This window comes from Mustela erminea, chromosome 9, assembly GCF_009829155.1.
Source record: "Mustela erminea isolate mMusErm1 chromosome 9, mMusErm1.Pri, whole genome shotgun sequence".
NCBI lineage: Eukaryota > Metazoa > Chordata > Mammalia > Carnivora > Mustelidae > Mustela > Mustela erminea.
The window spans coordinates 84,387,818-84,403,583 of NC_045622.1; the positions used below are offsets into that span (position 1 = coordinate 84,387,818).

General features: G+C 43.2%; 1 long non-coding RNA gene across 3 annotated transcripts in view; it reads left to right on the forward strand.

The window, feature by feature from the left end:
- LOC116598575 overlaps nt 1–15,766 on the forward strand; it is a 128,345-nt gene that overhangs the window by 32,042 nt on the left and 80,537 nt on the right. For 2 of the 3 annotated variants that reach the window (XR_004289104.1, XR_004289103.1), the window contains exon 1: nt 11,077–11,617. This is a non-coding gene — a long non-coding RNA (uncharacterized LOC116598575). Of the gene's footprint in view, nt 1–11,076; nt 11,618–15,766 lie in introns of those variants that run through there. The other variant, XR_004289105.1, reaches the window with a different exon arrangement.

The window sequence follows — 15,766 nt, forward strand, 5'->3', positions numbered from 1 at the left end:
CAGGGCAGAGAGAGAGGGGGAAGTAGGCTCCCCGCTGAGCAGAGAGCCCGATGCGGGGCTCCATCCCAGGACCCTGGGATTATGACCTGAGCCGAAGGCAGAGACTTTAACTCACTGAGCCACCCAAGCGCCCCTCCACCAGATAGTTTTATCCACAAACTATGCAGAGTCCTCTGAAGCATGTCTCAACAAGAACTAGAGCTTCTGCCGAGGTGGGGAGGGAGGATTCAAGGTTGAATTGAGAACAGAAGTGATTAAAAAGCTCAACAGAACAATCCTGCTGATTCAGAATGACTAGAGAGTGGTCTTCCTGATTACCTACTGTTTCTGCTCCTGCTTACTGAATGAATGAATATATGGAGAATTGGAATATAATACGAGCAGTGCTACTCAGTTCAATTGAGTCTTTCTTCCCCTAGTGTGTCGAGGTCATTATGATGAGTATGGGTTACCGTTCTGGAGAATTCAAACAATGGCGAACAGGGTTGACAATCTTCCCTTTAGCAAATTTTTGGTAATTTACTGACCCTGTTGTAGACGGTGAGGGTGTCTAAGCTCGCTCTTTTCTTTTTTAAAAAGTGAATCCCTTCATATCTGTCTGCTTATTTTTCTTTTTTTGTTTTTAAGATTTTATTTATTTATTTGGCAGACGGAGATCACAAGTAGGCAGAGAGGCAGGCAGAGAGAGAGGGGGAAGCAGGCTTTCTGCTCAGCAGAAAGCCTGATCCCAGGCTCGATCCCAGCACCCTGAGATCATGACCTGAGCTGAAGGCAGAGGCTTAACCCACTGAGCCACCCAGGCGCCCCTGTCTGCTTATCTTTCCCTTAGCCTTTTCTTCATAATAATATCATAAGGAATGTACACACACACATCTAGTTATCTGAGACTTCGGTTGATTCGACCCTAGTTAGCCAGTTAATAGGACCATCACACAGAGGATTATGTCTTAAACATCTCCCTGAATTCTCTGTTAACAAGACGGGAGACAGGCCATGGGTCACTTGATCCTTTTTACTTCACTTAGGAACATGAATCTTGAGGCCAAGAGGCAGAAACCAGCCCACTGACACAGCTGGCAACTAGACACAAAACAATTCAGTGATAGGTTCAAGAAAAATGATCAAGTTTAAAAAATAATTTTAAAAAATTCAGTGATCAGGGGCGCCTGGGTGGCTCAGTAGGTTAAAGCCTCTGCCTTCGGCTCAAGTCATGATCCCAGGGTCCTGGGATTGAGCCCCGCATCAGGGTCTCTTCTCAGCAGGGAGCCTGCTTCCCCGCACACACCCCCACCCCCGCTTGCCTCCCTGCCTACTTGTGATCTCCGTCTGTCAAATAAATAAATAAAATCTTTAAAAAAAAAAAATTCAATGACCAATTCAGGTACACCTTAACTCGTTATGTATTTTTGAGCAGGCAATGAATGAAACACAAGAGTACACAGAGATATATGTTCTGTAAACTAAGTTAACAGAGGCTTTTAGTGACACCGTTTTTAAAATCTTTTGCTTCTCAGCTTAAGCTAAATGTTTTAGCGTTTTATAAAATAATTTTTTAAAGTCACAGATCAAGATTTATCTACATTCAGGTAGATTCTGCTGGCTCATGTCCAAAAGACTTGGTCCTCCTGAGGGTAGTATCCTTTGCTTTTCTTCGAGTATCTTATTAACACTTTTACTTCTCAGGAATTATGCCAAGTATCAAGGCTACAGAGGAAGAAGACCCAGCCCCTGTTCTATGGGAACTGACATGAGAGACTAAACGCCCAAACATTTTCTCACTGTCACCGTTATTTTCTTTCTTAAAATGCCATCAATCCGAGCTTCATAGACAATGCTCCTTACATGTCCTGTGGTTTCTCCACAGGGTTCCTACACACTTGCTACTTAGTTCTCTTTAAGATGTACACGTAGTTCAAATTGAACAACTTCTCAGAAATGCTGCTGTGCATTTTTTTTTCCTGTCTTTACCTCGTCACACACCCTCCTGCCTCCAGCCTGGTTCTTTCTTTGGCTCTTGATCTGAAATAACAAGGCACTAAACTGAGATGAGAAAGGCCTGCTTGTCTCAGGTGCCCCACATGGTGCTCACTGGTAAGGGTTTTGTTATATCTTTCTTTCCCAAGTTTGTCCTAGCCTATTTATCCCTAGATTGTTTTCTAGGGCTAAGCATTATTTGTAATAGCTAAAAAAAAAAAAAAAAAAAAAAAAAAAAAAAAAAGCAAAACAGAAGTAATCTCTATCTTCATCTGTAGGAAGGGAGTAAACTCAACTATGACATATCCATACAACGAAACTCTCCTCATGCTTTAAAAAGAGTGAAAGGTCTTGGGGACGCCTGGGTGGCTCAGTTGATTGAGGGTCTGACTCTTGATTTCCACTCAGGTCATAATCTCCGGGTTGGGGGATCTGGCTCCGTGCTCAGTGGTGAGTTGGTTTCTCTCCCTCTCTTTCTCCCTCTGCTGGCTTACGCTTTCTCTCTAATATAAATAAATAAATCCTTAAGAAAAAAAAAAAAAAAAGAGGGGCACCTGGCTGGCTCAGTGCGTTAGGGCCTCTGCCTTCAGCTTGGGTCATGATCTCGGGGTCCTGGGATCGAGCCCCGCATCGGGCTCTCTGTTCAGTGGGAACCCTGCTTCCCCCTCTCTCTCTGCTTGCCTCTCTGCCTACTTGTGATCTCTGTCTGTCAAATAAATAAATAAAATCTTAAAAAAAAAAAAAAAGAATGAGAGGTGTCTCAAGATGTTGCACGCATAAAAGCAGAGATTGGAATGGGGTCATCAGAGGCCAGACTTTGGAGGAAACAGGAAGATGTTGGTCAAAGGTTTAGCTATGGCAGGATGAATAAGTTCTGGAGATCTAATGGACAACATGATGGCTAGAGTTAGTAGTACTGTATTGCATTCTTGAAATTTGCAAAGAGAATAGATCTTCTCACCACAATAGTAACTCTATGAGGTGATATGTTAAATAGCTTGATTGTGGTAATCCTTTCACAATGTACACATAGATCAAAACACCGTGTGTTCAACACCACAAATATATACAATTTTTATTTGTCAGGTTCTTAAAGCTGGGGGGGTGGAAGTGAAAGGTATGTATGATACATTGTAAAATTTTAAAAAGGCAAGTTAGAAGAACAATATGTGTTCTTAAAAATACATATGTAAATCTGTAGAAAATACATATGTGAATCTGAAGAAAGTGATGTGAACACACCCATACACAGTATTTGAATGAAAAAAATTTTAGGAGATAAACAGACTTAAAAGTGAGGAGTCTAGCAAGTGAGACAGAGAAGGAACCGTTGAAGGAAGGATTGCACTTTCTAATTCTGCACTTTTCTATTGATTATTTTGACAATGAGTAGATATACTTGTTATAAATAAATAAAAAGGAGAATATAATATTTTCCTAGACATTTCAAAACTATATGTTCTTCTGGATTTTTTTTTAAAAGCTTTTATTTATTTATTTGACAGAGAGAAAGGGAACACAGGGGAGTAGGAGAGGGAGAAGCAAGATTCCCGCTGAGCAGGACCCCAATGCGGGGCTCGATCCCAGGACCCTGAGATCATGACCTGAGCAGAAAGCAGACGCTTAAGACTAAGCCACGCAGGCGCCCCTGTTCTTCTGGACTTGCATAGCTGTTGAGTTTTCACATACTTTGATAATACCCTTATCTCCTCTTTGATAGCTTCAGGGAATTAAGGCCCCAGGCGAACAAGTGTGTGCCCCTCTTTCCTGTCTGTTGCTTCTCCAGGTTCCCCATTCCCTGGGATAATACAGAGTGTGTTTCATTCAGACTCTTGTACACCATTCCAAGAAATCGTGGTCACATGATAGATGGACATCCTGGAAAATCTATTCTCCAGGCCCTGAAAGGAAGCCAGAGTGGTATGATTTTCAACTCACAGATCAGGAAACTAAGGCATGGAAAGCTGACCGGGTCTGCCCAGGCCACATGAGAGGTTAAAAGTCATGAGATGTGGTGGAAAAGGTCTTGGGTTCAAAGCCCTGAACCCCAAGTTGAAATTCTTGACATATTACATTTTCTTTAAGCAAAATTTTAACTCCCTGAGCCCCAGTTTTCTTGTTGGTAAAAGAAGGATTAGAATGCCTGCCTTCCAGAGTGGTACTATTACATGAGAGTATTTAAATTTTTTTCCCATTGTAAAGCACCATATATATCATAAGACCAACAATCAGAAAATTAGATGTGAACAGTCAGACTGTTGTGGTTGCATATACAACTAGACTTTGTTTGATTTTCTTACGCTCAAAACACAAATTTAAAACTGTCTTTCAAACATCTTAGAAGTAGTCCCTTTGCCTTGAAAGGTCTCGTTCTTTAAACTCAAGCTTTTTTGTTCTCCGCCCCAAATATTTCTCTTCATGCATTTTAAAAGAGGCACAGAAGTATCAGTTCCACAAGGAAGGCAACAGTACTCTACTAGAATGCCATACCAAATTGGAGAGAAGTCTAAAAGCAGATTAAAGTTGTTTCAAATGCTTCAAAGAGGAGGAAAAATCTAATCCCCCAAGGCTTCTTTAAATCCATAGTCCTTAATTTCACAAAACTTCCCAAGTCTTTTAAAAGGCCCAAATATCATTTTACAGTGTGAAGGAGTAATGGAGAACATTTCCCAATTTTTAAGAACATTTTTCCTTCCTTCAAAAAGGGCTCGAGAAAGCTGGGTCTCCCCTCACAAAGGAACTGACCCAAGTGGACGACGACCTGCCGCCTTAGCAGGGAATAGGGGCAGCCGTCCCCAGAGCCCTGAGCCTGGAGTTGATGGTTAACGACTACCTGGAGAATTCCTCAAAGAAGCAGAGTCAGGCCTTTTCCCTGTTATTTCTGGGCGCGATTTTCATGTCTGTCATTGTGTGGAAGAACGCCCAGTCCCTCTACTGTGTAACACTGAAGGAAAGAAAGTTTCCAAATGAGAAGAAAAACAAGGCTGGTTGTAACAGACGCAAGTAGGACCCCTTCCGCTGCTTTAGAAAACTGTTCTTCCTAAGCTATCTTCACCTGCCCAGAGAGGCCATCCCTTGTCCCGAAACACTTCTCCTGACTTTTCCCTTGCTGACGTATGGAAGCAATGATAAGAGCCCCCATTATAGCACGAATATAGGTTGAGATGACTTCAGTACCAAGCACTTTGTCAAAGGGCTTACGTGAGGCAGATACTATTATTAGCCCATTTTACAGATGACCAAGTTGAGGTCTGAAAGCCTAATGCAGCTGCCAAGTTTCACATAGCTACTTAAGGGGTTGAGCAGGTACTTGAACCCAGATCTTTCTGACTCTGAAGTCCGTGCTTGGCCAGAACAATGCACTGCCTAAATACAGACCACATGGCGAGGCCCAGGTTGAACACTTCCACTTCAACGCTGATGTTATTCAGCTAACTGGTATTACAGTTAACAATAGCGGCCCGTGTCCCTTCCAAGGATGCTCAGTGGCTTACACACCTGGTCTCATTTCATGCTTCCCAGCAGGTGTAAATGGAACAGACTACCCTGACCCTGGAAATAATTTCTGCCTCTTCTGTCAGACTTTGCTTCTCTCCTTCTCTCCTGTTCTCGTCTCCCTCTTTCTTCATCTCTGAGCTGTTCTGGTTGCACTTTTACCTTGCCTTCAGACTGGCCTAGCCTGTAAACCTTGTCGTGAAGAAGATGGTGAGGGGAGACATCTTTTCAGGTGTCTTCTGCTTTAGTTGCAGGGGAAGTTACGAGTGTCCCTCTCTGCTCTCGGTCTTCAGGACACCTCCCCGCGGAAAGTGCCAGAACGGTGACCTCAGACCACAGCTTGAACGCTGATTGGAAGTCACCCAGCTCCCGAGGTGATAGAGTGTCTTTTCTTTAAAAAAAGGAGATAAAAATAGCTAAGAAACAACACTTTCCTTAGTTCTCTGAAAGGTTGGCATCCTTCCAGGAGAGACTTATGTACTTTTTGTACTTGGAGGAAAAAAAGAGATGGGATCTGATCCAAGAATGGTCCTACAAACGAGAGAAATATGGAGCAAGCAGCTGGAGCCGAGCGGCCAAGTGGTACCACCAGCTGCAGGCCCATTAATTAACATTCCCTGGTATGTAGCAGCTTCGGTGACCTTGATTCTTGTTGAATTCACAGAGATAATTTTTACAGAGCCTCCACTTTTCTCGCCGCAGTGTATTTACCCAAGGAGTACCTTGCATATTTCTCCCCATCTCTCTGAGCAGTAAATTTATTCTAATTGCGAAGAGATACAGTAAAAGCCTGATTGAACACTTGGCAGTTTATAGAGATTTATTTCTGGGGCTTAAGGGGGTTTTTAGAGTGTGTGACTAGAGCGGGGTGGAGGGGAGCTGGGGAAAGGAGCCCAGGAGAAAATGTAGATTTAATGGATCTATAAAATGTCCCCTCTAGATAAAGGCTTGTTCCAAAGACTCTTAAACAGCCTGACCCAAACCAGGGTCCGTGACAGCCAGTCCGACATGCAGTGTCTGAAGAATTGCATATTCCTCTCTGGGTTTTTGGGTTTCCATATGAAATTCGTTATTCCCCACGCAGAGGTGGGACAGGGCTGAGTCTGTTTTCCAGAAAGAAGCAGCATATTTAACTACAAATTTCTAAGTACTAAAAGCTATGAAAAGAGGCTAAAGTAAACCTCCAGCACCAGCCCTCAAAATCACTCAGCCTTTTCTCTAACCTTCTGGAAGATGCATTCCAAATTTTAAGCGTCTGTCCTGGAAGGTGAATCGTGAGAGCCTGCCCTTTGTACCAGGATTTCTGTCCTTCAAAACCTAGTTATCCATGACACTTCCAGCCGATGGTGAGACAGATGGACACTCTCTCCTCTAATGGGGACTTCTGCTCAGAGTCGACTTTGCCTGTACACACCACTGAACTTTTCCATGAAATCCTTCTAGGCTTTTGATCCCATGAGTGACATTTGTCTTTTTGCAAAGCAGCTGCTTTGCAAGTTTTGCTGAAGACGAATTTTTTTAGGACTTTCAACTGTTAACTTTGTTATATTGTACATCTACTCACAGTACTAAAATAGAGACCTTTGTTCTGGAAGAAGACACAAGATAGAAAAGGATACAAAGTAGATACTAGTGAGGAACAAGCCTGCAAAGTCGGTGACTGGCCTCTTTGGCCAGAGGCTAAATGGGGAGTGCGTGAGCGGTTTGGGATGTCCCCTGTATTTTCACTTTTTTTCAGGAGTTGGCATAAGGAGACCTTAGGAACATTTTTTTTTTTAAGTTTTTGTGAAGTTTAACACATAGGGGGGAAAAGGGCCATTTAACAAGTTGTTTTAAAGTTAACACCCAAGTCAAGGCATATATAATATTGTTAACTTTCCCCCATAAGCCGCTACCATGCTCCTCAAGAAAACTGAAATTGTGATGTTTATGGGAATCACTTCTGTGCCTTTTAAAATAATTAGTTACCACCTACGTGTGCATGTATATAGAATAGTTTAATTTTATATCTTAGAACTTCATATGAAGGGAACTCCTGTCCTGTTCTTTTGAAACTGGCTTCACTTGCCATTACATTTGTAAGACCCATTCGTCTATTTTGTATGGAGCTAAAGTTCATATCCACTGTGGGCCAGTCATGGTGGCACGGTACTTTTTTATTTACAGAACTGTTACATGTACTGTTGGGGGACGTCAAGGTTATTTCCATTTTGGGGCTGTTGCTAATAAAGCTGCTGGGAGTGTTCATGGGCATGCGTGTAGGTGCACATGAGAATTGGCTCGGCTGGCCTGGTTGGTGTCTGACAATGCAATTTGAACGAAGTTTGAATCAAGGTTAGTCCTAGGTTTAGGGACACCTGGGTGGCTCCGTTGGTTAAGCATCTGCCTTCAGTTCAGGTCACGATCCCAGGGTTCTGGGATCGAGCCCTGTATCTGGGTCCCTATTTGATGGGGAGTCTGCTCCCTCTGCCTGTTGCTCCCTGTGCTTATACTCTCTCTCTCTGGCAAATGAATAAATAAAATCTTAAAAAAAAAAAAAAACCAGGTAAGTTCTAGGTTTAACGACAAAATGGACAGAATTTGTCATTTGTTCATTCATCCAATAAATGTGAACTACACTTCTACTATAGGACTAGTGAATATGTGACACAAGCTGTCTCTCCTCTTGTCTATGATCACAATAGACATTACTCATTCATCTGGGCGTCTTTTCCTATTGAGTGTGAAGTGGCTTCAGAATTGTTGGAAGCAGGGGCGCCTGGGTGGCTCAGGGGTTAAAGCCTCTGCCTTCAGCTCAGGTCATGATCCCAGGGTCCTGGGATCAAGCCCCGCATCGGGCTCTCTGCTTGGCAGGGGGCCTGCTTCTCTTCCTCTCTCTCTGCCTACTTGTGATCTCTCTGTCGAATAAATAAATAAAATATTTAAAAAAAAAAAAGAATTGTTGGAAGCATGGTCCTCAAGGCAGCTACTATTAAGGATCAGAGATGGGAGTGCGATGGTTACTTTTCTGTCTCAACTTAGCTAGGCCGCAGTGCCCAGATATTTGGTCAAACATTATTCCAGACATTTCTATGAAGGATTTTTTTTTTTTTAGTTCAGATTACATTTTTAGTTAAGATTTACTCAAAGTCAGTAGACTTTGTTTGGACTTTTTATTCAGTAGACTTTGAGTAAAGTAGATAATCCTCCATACTGTGGGTGGGCCTCGTCCAATCAGTTGAAGACCTAAGAGAAAGAAGAATGACTTTCCCTGAGAAAGAAAGAATTCTGCCAGAAGGCTGTCTGGATTCAAACTACACCTACCTTTTCCCTGGGTCTCCCACCAATGGACTACCCTTGCAAATTTTGAACTTGCTATTCTGTGGGATCATATGAGCTAATTCCTTAAACTACCCCCTACACTGGTTCTGTTTTCCTGACTAATACAGGTGGCATGATATTGGCATAATATTGTCTGATGGCAAAGGAACAGAAAACTTCTCAGACTAAGTAAAAGGGATTTATTGTTGATAGAGTGGAATCCCTTAGAATTAAACATCAGGGAATACTTTAAGATTTAGTATTACCCTCCTCAATAGCAAATCATTATAGCACTGTTTTCATCTGAGGCATTTTCTAAAATAAAAATGTGAGCTTAGGAGTGCCTGGCTGGCTCAGTTGGAAAAAAAGCATGCAACTCTTGATCTCGGGGTTATGAGACTGAGCCCCACCTTGGGTTCTACTTAAATAAATAAAACTTCAAAAAATCTGGTGAGTGTATGTACAATTTCTCCCCTAGTTGGTGAGTGTCATCAGATGCTCTCAGCCAGTGAGATCTAGAGCAGAGAAACTATTCTGACCTTCTCAGCCATTGAGCATTAATGTTTACTACTGTGGCTGTTCCCAGCCAAGACGTGAAGCTCCTCACTACACTGGCAAAGTTGGACTTGTCTTATGATATATATTGGGTTTTTTTCCCTGCCCTAACCTCCCTTTCTGCCATCACTTTTGTGTTCTGACAAACAGATCTGACCCAGACTCGCTGACCAGAATGTATAGCTAATAACACTGGACCTACTGCAAAGAAATAACGGGCAAAGTGTCATGTTAGATGTTAGGATACAGGTTTTCTGGAAGCTGTAGTTCCTCCTACATATTGGATAAAGAAGCTGAGAGTCTAGCTCAGCAGGTAAATAGGGATATTGTTGGGGAGTCTTTGACTTAGGTGGGTCTTCATGATGGGTCAGGGAAGCTCAGGGTTGACCAAAAATATATGACAAGGAGCTGGAAGAAATTATGGGAGAGAGACTGGAAAAGCATTGGCCAGTGTGCAAAGCCTGCGTCACATCTCTATGGGGACTGTGCCAGCTGGGGCTCTTTAGGCTGCTGCTTACTAGGAAGGGGTGATGGCCAAGCCTCTCCTCTGGGTCGTGTGCTGGCTGTGCTCTCTGCTTCTCCTGCTTCACCAGCTTCCCTACCACACTCTCCCCTCTCCAGATCAGCCCTGACTGTAAGGCTCCTGGTTCCCACTACTCCATCACTTGGTTTGGCTTTGGGTTTTTGTAGCAGGTGTCATTGGTGTCCTGCCCAGGTCCTCAGGCCCACCTTGGAGTTCACCTGCAGTAGTGGTAGTCAGTCTCCATGGAATGGCAACTCCCCACCTCCAGTATCCATATCTCTCTGCTTTTCAAAGAGTTGTTTTGCTTCGTGTTGTTGTTGTTGTACCAGAAAGCTTGCTGGAGGTGCCTGGGTGGCTTCGTTGGTTAAGCGACTACTTCGGCTCAAGTCACGATCCTAGAGTCCTGGGATCAAGTCCCTCGTCAGGCTCTCTGCTCGGTGGGGAGTCTGCTTCTCCTTCTGACCTTCCCTTCTCGTGCTCTCGCTCTCTCATTCCCTCCCTCTGAAATAAATAAGTAAAAATCTTTAAACAATTAAAAAAAAATAAAATTTAAAAAAAAAAGCAAGCAAGCAAGCTGCTGGACTGCAGGAATGTGCATCCCCATACAGGGGATGTTAGAAGTCAGTGCATAAGCGCCCCAACCTTCTGGTTTTCCAGTGGGATCTAAGGTACGGCCCACATGGTTTCTCAGGGCATGTCGGGGGTGGGGGTTAAACCACAGTTTCCCATGGTGGTAACCTGCTCATTAACATACCTTATATTGGCTTTTCTCCCTTCTCTGTCTCCCTTCCCCCATCCTCCCTTGTACTTCCTCAAATGACCTCCCAAATGAACTTCCTGCACCGAAGTTCTTGTCTCAAGTTTGGACTTTGAAGGTCACAGTTTTATGTGACCTCCCAGTGGCCACATTTTCTGACTCCTAGCCCTAATGACTCTTACGTTCAGAATCCTGTAAACAAATCTGATTTGTCTAGATCAAGGGTGACACATGCGTTCCTGGTTCACTTAGCTATGGGTTGGGTCATGGAGGCAATGGGCTTAGCGTTATTTAGGACATGAATGACTTTTCTTGTACATCTGTCTTCTCCATGCCAGGTGTCGTGCTGGGCAATCAGACACAGAGAACAAAACCCAATTTCTGCCCTCAAAGAGTTCTAGTTAGGAAGTAGACTTATAAATAATACTTACATCACAAAATGGTAGCTTCTAGAACCGTGGGGGGAGGGGTAACAAATATTATGGAAGTAAAGTAACTATAGGTTGGGGCACTGAAGGGTGGATAGAAGCTCATCCAGAGAAAGGGTGTAGAGAGGATTTTCTAGGTAGAGGACAGGATGCGATGAGAGAACATAGGCTGCCAGACATTGTCTTACCTTAGCAACATCTCTTTGTGTTTTGTTTTCTTTCTAAGAGGAAGAGTGAGGCACCATGGGAGAACCTCAGGTGCTCTGGGTTCAAGCCTTCTGTTATTTTCCACATCAGTGGGAAGGTGTCCACATGTTTTGAAGCCAAGGGACATATTACTTTACAGTAGAGGGAGAAAAGTTAGAGGATGTTGGAAAATGGAGAATTGGAGCATAGAGCCAGGATAAGCAGACTGTGTTATACAGCTCATGGCAACTGCTCTTGGAGTCATTGGGAGTAATATTCATTATCACATAAGTTAATGCTTTGGATGAGTGCCTGTGACTCTTCTGCTTCTAGAAAGCCAAATTGCCTATCTTCCACAGACCTTCAAGAGACTTCTCCTCACATGGAAGGGACCTGACGGTAAGGATGACTTTGAAAATATTTAAGCACCGTATCGCAGCTCGTGGACCAGTTAGACGACACAGTCCACAGACACTGGGATGCTTGCACAAAGTGGGTGCAGGCAGGACCCAAGCCCTGTCTTAGGGACCATCAAACCCGACACTTGTTTGGCAGGAGAGGTTGAAGGACTAATCTGAGACCATGGGGTGACAGGGCTGGGTGCGGGAGCCACTCCTGCATTCACCCACCCTCCCTCTCCGCTGCACATCAGACTCCTCCCTGGCCTCAAGGCCTGCATGCGACAGGTGCGCTATGGGTTTATCCTAGACTTGACTCATACCCATGGCTGCCCACAGGCAGGGTTGTCTGATTCTCGAGAGATCCCCAGTGGGGAAAGCTTTGGAACCTCCCCTCAAAATTATAGCTCTTACACTGCTTGTGCTCATGTTGAAAATTCTTTTTCCGCTAGTAAATAAACATTTATCATTTATGTTTTTATCTACATCTACTATTTATGTTATGTAATGTATGTGGTTACAAGCATAATTTATTTGCACACATATCACATAACATATGGGAAAGGGTGCCGGGAATAGTCGGTTTTTAAGTTGCCTATCAGATGTGTACTATGTCTCTATTATTTTCCTAACTCTGACTCCAAGTCCCCATCTTGCCAGGCTAGTGAGAAAGGTAACTATCTACCTCCCTCTTTTTAATCCAGAGACTTGGGCAGAAGTCCAGAGGTCTTTTGCAATACGAAGGCCCTGCCTTATCATCATTATTCATTTGTTCAACAAATATTTATTGAACACCTACCACATGCCAAGCCTGGCTCTTGGAGCTGATAACTAGTGATGTACAGAAGAGGTTAAATCCTTGCCCTCTGTTCCAGGCTGAGGAGCACTCTGCTCCTCATTGGTGAGACTGGGATCAGGCCTCCCTAGGAGCTCATGCAGCCCCTCCCCACTAGATGCTGCCTATCTAGGCACTGCCAGGAAGCAGGGAGAAAATCTCCCATCTAAATGATCTGCACTCCTTCCTGAGGGGGACCTCTTCTCCTAGAATCATCACTTCTCAAAGTCATCCTCCCTGAGCCCTCCGTCCCCAGACCATCCTTCATGGTGCCTCAAGGCACAAAACTTTTTTTAAGATCATAATTGTTATGTGTATTTCTTATTATAACATCCATACGTCAGAAGTCTCAAAACAAAATTATTTTGTACTTAATTCAATGACTTTTTTAAAAATTGTGGTGTGGTAAAAATCATATGAAATTTACCATCTTAGCCATCTTTTAAGTGTTCAGTGGCATCGGGTACCAAGGTGCAAACCTTTTATCCCAAGAGGCTGCATCCGATTTTTAGCTCTGCCCAAATTTTCCAAGCAAAGCCCTGCAAAGCCTAGAAGTCTGTTTGAATGAAGGGAAAGGGAACCAATGTAATATTTTAGTCAACCAACCTGACATACAAACATTGTAACTGTCAAAAGAAGTTACAGTGCTGATCTGTCCCTGCTGAACTTTATGCCACATTCCTACCCTACACATTTGGTCAACATGTGCGTAAGAGTGTGTATGTGTGTGCGTGTGGGCATGCACACGTGCACCTGCATTTGTCCAGCAGCTGGGCCTCAGGAGACTCTGAAAGGTGGTTTTGTCAGTTACCAGATCACTTTTAGTCAGAGTCCTGCTGCCTCTTGCTGATCTCCTGAGAAGGAGATTAACCTCCACAGCACTTCAACCTAATTCCCACTGTCACTAGCTGGGAAAGACCCCAGTAAACCCGCGCTGGGTCAGGGATCTTCTGATCAAGGCGCAAGGATTATCTGGGGACATCTACGTTGTAACTGGCGACGCTGAGGACGAAAGAGCTCCCAAGACACAGAAGAAGGGATCTGGAAGGACCTAATTTCGTTCACTGTGACAGGACAAGATGTTTTGGATGGAAGAATAGTTTTGTGTTTCACTCTCTTTTAAGGATGCTCATGTGATTTTCACATGTTTATCCAGCAATTTGAAACATGTGTGTTTGCGGGGTGGGGGTGGTTTGCAGCACTCTTCCTTGGCAATTTCATCTTCGGCAGATGGTGTAAACCATGACTGCTGTGCCACGGACTCTGATTTCTGACTTCCCCCTGATTTTGTTTTCATAAACCCAGCTTCCTGCTGGATAGCTCCCCCAGGATACTCACGGAATCTCACATTCAGTATGTGTACAACCAAAGTCATCATCCCCCCCCCCCAAAACAAAGCCTCTTCCTGGTGTTTCTATTTCTTTTTTTTAGAGAGGGAGAGAGAGCATGCATGACCGGGTGGGGTGGGGAAGAGGGGTGGAGGGAGAGAATCTTAAGCAGGCATCATGGAGCCTGACACCCCGGGGCTCCATCTCCAGACCCTGGGATCTTGACCTAAGGCAAAGGCAGATGCTTAACCAACTGAGCTATCCAGGTGCCCCTGGTGTTTCCATTTTTTTTTAGTGGTGGTGTTCTCCCCGTTCTTTGTGTGCACAATCTTCAGGTGATCTCTGGGTCTTTCCTTTCCCTTGCTTCCCACATCTGGGTAATTAGAATATTCTCCAGATGCGATCTCCACAAGATCTCTCCATCCACTCCTTCCTTTCCATCCCCACCACCAGTGGCCTCGTTTTGGCCCTCCTGGGCTCTTACCTGAACCATTACTGCAGCTTCATAGTTGTTTTCTTCACATTGGTTTCTGATCGCTACTGTAATGGTCTAGCTCAGTCTTCCTGGTTATGTTTTCAGTCATACTGCTAGACGGTGAGCTCTGCATTTTATTCATTTTTATATCCCAGTGCCTAAGATGTACATAGTACATCTTAGAGGTACATAGTAGGCACCCAATAAAGGCTGGATTGAATTACGTTGTTTTTCTACTGAAAAATTTCCAGTGGCTTTCCATTCCCTACCGAATGAAGCCACAGCCTGGCTTTCTGAGCCTCTGTTTAATAGAGTGGGTTATCACTTAACTAAACTAACTGCTTTTCTGCAAATATTCTCTCTACTCCCAAAAGTGAGTTGAAAATGAAAGAGACATAATATTTGAAGCCACAGTAGCTGAGAATTATTCAAAACTGACAAAAAAAATTCAGGAAATACAGCCATATACCTAGCAAGATACATTAAAAGGAAGTTTATACCTTAGACAAGTTTATAGGGAAACTGGAGAACACCAAAGACAATGAGAAAAATCTTAAAAGCAGCTTGGAAGAAAAGAAACATCACCTACAGAGGACTGATATTTAGACTCTTAACAGACTTAATAATAACAGTAAATGCAAAGAGACAGTGGGATAATATATTCAAAGCATTGAAAGGAAAAACTGTCCCTTGTATATCCAGAAAAGCTTTATTTCATGAATGAGAATAAAGTGAAGACATTTCCAGATCAACAAAATCTAGCCGAACTTTACTAAAGGATGTTGAAGCTCACTGGTCAGTCTTCTTCTATGGTTTTTTCTCTGTGTTTCATAAACTACATCTTCCCAAAGATGTTCCCTTCAAAGAGGTTTTTTCTCTGTATTTCATAAACTACATCCTCCCAAAGATGTTCCCTTCAAAGAGGGTGTTATGATCAAACCCGCTTCAAAAATGCTGTGTGGAGTGCTATGTCTCCCTGTTGGAGATCCACAGTTTAATATGTGTATGTTTGCAGTTCCCTAAATTATCCGATTATACAACAACTCCTTCTACTCTTTACCCCATGAATATCTCAAGCAACTGGTGTTTCTAATGACACATTTACAACAGAAGACAATGACTTATTTGAGCATAAGCCAGAGAGTCAACATTTTGAATTCCAGTTCTGTTAACAACTAAGCACACAATTAGTTTTAAGTCATATGTCCTCTGGCTCCTTATCTGTGACATATCACAGCAGATCATATTATATCATAAGCAGTCCCTTCAAACTCTATAAAGTTCCATGAATTAAAGAGCATTGTCTATTACAGTCAGCCATTCAGTCATTCCACACATATTAAATTCCTTGTATGTGGCAGTGTGTGAAATACTGGGCAGATAATGATGAATACGATCAACATAATTTCATTTTGCTATCTGTTGAGGATGATTTTCTAGAGCTCACTATGAGAACATTGTTCTTTGGCTTCCAGAGTCAAATTACCTCTGGTTAAAAATTGAGCATTTACT